The sequence below is a fragment of the Myotis davidii genome, unplaced genomic scaffold (assembly GCF_000327345.1).
Source record: "Myotis davidii unplaced genomic scaffold, ASM32734v1 scaffold150, whole genome shotgun sequence".
NCBI classification, from domain to species: Eukaryota; Metazoa; Chordata; class Mammalia; order Chiroptera; family Vespertilionidae; genus Myotis; species Myotis davidii.
This window is the reverse complement of record NW_006283437.1, coordinates 1,634,680-1,637,554: the sequence shown is the minus strand read 5'-3', so window position 1 is coordinate 1,637,554 and position 2,875 is coordinate 1,634,680. Positions and strand designations below refer to the sequence as shown.

At 59.7% G+C, this 2,875-nt stretch overlaps 1 protein-coding gene across 1 annotated transcript in view; it reads left to right on the top strand.

Annotated features, from left to right (window-relative positions):
* The window catches only part of SCNN1B (sodium channel epithelial 1 beta subunit), a 37,447-nt gene that overhangs the window by 26,481 nt on the left and 8,091 nt on the right, over positions 1-2,875 (top strand). The window lies entirely within an intron of this gene.

Here is a 2,875-nt window from a genome sequence, read left to right as displayed (position 1 = left end):
TCTGGGGCCCTGTCACAGGTGTGCTCCCTGGGTGCGCGGGAGCCGTGGGCAGGGCTTGCTTCAGGCAAAGCAGACCTTTCACTAAAGAAGCCATGTGTCGGGGCGTGCCCACCGCCAGGACCCGCCCAGCTGGGCATGTATGGTCAGACCACCTGCGAGGTGACTGCATCACTGGACTTGTCAGTTTCATTGCAGACCCTTTGTGCCCACGGAAATTCCCTCTGCCCTTCGACATGCCCCCGTCCAGTGTTCATGTGTTTGTTCACTGTTTATGCCTTACTGTCTGCCCTACGAGGTGCCCGGGCCCGGAACCAGCACGGCTCTCAGCACCCTGTTCCTTTCACTGGAGGGGGACCTGGCCTAGATGGTCACTGTCACCATCACTAGTCTGCTGTTATCCTACCCCGCTGCAACACCAGGGGTCGGCCAGCTCGCTTCCGCCCTGGGAGGCCAGCCCTGACCCCGCCCCCCAGCTCTGCGTGCTTTTACTGAGTCTCTATCCCCCGGTGCCCTGGAGGCCTGCGGTCTCTGCACCCTGGCCTGGCCCAGGACAGGCTCGGAAAGAGCCGCTGTGTCTGCGGCGGGAGGTGGCCAGCACTGGGAGCCGCCTCTCCGGGAAGGGGGCGTATCAGCCAGCAAATGGTCGGCAAGCAGGTGCGGGGGGACAGGAGCGCAGCCGGGCGGAGAGGACCAGCTGCGGTGTCCGAGACGCTGTGCTGGGAACAGTGTGTGCCCGCGCCCCTGGGCGGGCTGCCCCTCCGGAGCAGTGCCCGCTGTAGCACCGCCATACCTCTCCGGTGGCACAGCCCTGAGCCCACACAGGATGCGGACTGCATAGTGCCCGCCCAAACTATGTGTGCCCTCCAGGCCTTCGCCTTGCTGTCCACGCCCAGGTTGAGCCTCCCATCTCGGGCCTCACCTTCCCTGATGACCCCCCGGCCCCTCCCAGGGCGTTAGGTGGCGACCCTGCCAGCTTATCTCTGTGGATGCCCTATCATGTGTGCCAGTTTCTAATGCTAACAAATATTTACTGAGTGTCTGACCCTGTCGTTGGCAGTATGCTCGGCATCCGGCCTCGCCTCGGTCCTGGGGTGGGTGCTGCTACCCCGGCTGAGGCGAGACACCTTCCCCACGCTCCCAGCCAGGCAGGGCAGAGCGGGCATGAATTCAGGCAGGCTGGCTCCTGGCGGGCTCTCAGCCTCCAGGTTCTTTCTTTGCCAAGACAGACACCACACTGTCCTGACGGCACGTGTGCAGCGGGAGGCAGCTGCAGCAAGCAGGTCCGCGGTGCATGGTGGTTTGGGACTTGGGTGCCTGCTGTGAGGAGGCGGGCGGTGGGGGTGTCTGTGTGGAACGGAACATGGGACCACACACTTCAGGTGACCCTCTGGGCATCGGATGCCCCGAGCCCAGCCCCTCCTGCTTTGAATAAAATAAGAAAGAGCTATGAGAGCATCCGAAGGCCTTTGTAAAGCCATTTCTACCCTCTGTGGAGACGGAGGAGGTGCAGAAGGACCGGAGGAGTATGGGAGTTTGCTTGGCCACCGCCCAGACCCCCGTGAGCCCGGCCCGCCTGCCCCCTGAACGCCGCAGCCTGCATCTAGCCTTCAGGGTAGCTCTATAACCGAACCACAATGCCATTGTCCCACCCGGAAGCAAATTGTCAATAATTCCTCAGTACCATCGACTGTCAGTGGCGCTCACTTTGTGAATGCCATGCCTCTTTCTTTGTTTGCTGCTGAGTCAGGCTCCAGCTGCAACCCCACCTGGGCTGTAACCGCCTCTTCCCAGTTTCCCTCACTGCGGCCGCTCCCTCTCCTTCTCTCACCCCTGATTTGTTGGAGAAACTGGGTTACTTCCTCGCTGAGTCCCCACAGTCTGGGTTTTGTAGGTTGACGTCTGTCTGTGGTCAGTGGTACAGACACTGGGTCCTGCTCACTGGGGCTGGGCAAAGCCTGGCTTTCAGCCTGTGCCCGGCCGGGCCCACCAGGCCCTCCGCACAGCTGTATTGCAAGGCAAGGTTAGGAGACACTTAAAAGCCATAGCGGTGGCTCAGGCCGCTGCACTGAAAGATCACGGTTCTGTTCCAGTCAGGGCATGTGCCTGGTTGGGGTTTGATGGATGTTTTTCTTTCTCCCTCTTCCTTCCTCTCTCTAAGGTCAATTAACATATGTGTGGGGGGGGATTTTTTTTCAAAGAGAGAGACTTAAAAGTCGTATCAGCCAATCACGTTAACATCATGTGGATCCCAATTTAAATAAACTGAGATACAAAATGTATGAGACATTTATGAGACAATAGGGCTTTGAACTGAATATTTCGTAATGTGAAGGAATTTTTGTTAGTTGTTTTTAACATGATCGTAGGGTTGACTCTTAGTTCTTCCGTTTAGAGATGCATGTGAAATGCTTACAGATAGTGTGATGTCTGAGGCCTGCCCCAGGGGCACGTGGAGGGAGGGGGCGGGCAGACGGAGGTGGGCCGCCAGGTGCTGACGGACGCTGGGTGGGCTGCGTCTCTGTACTCTCTTAGTTTGAGATGTCCCGCAGCAAAGACGTGGCTCACGAAGCCCTTCGGTACCGCGTGAGGCTGTGTACTCCGTGAGCACCTTCACGGGAGCATTTCTTGTTGGATTATTTCCGTAGGAAGCGCTCTGACCTGACACAGGACCGTGGAGGGTCCTGTCTCGTTGTGGGGGGCTCTTTCCTTCCACAGCCCGCGTGGCCCCTGCTCGCCCACAGCCCGTGTGTCCCCTGCTGACCCACAGCCCGCATGGCCCCTGCTGACCCACAGCCCGCGTGGCCCCTGCTGACCCACAGCCCACATGTCCCCTCCTGACCCACAGCCCGCGTGGCCCCTGCTGACCCACAGCCCA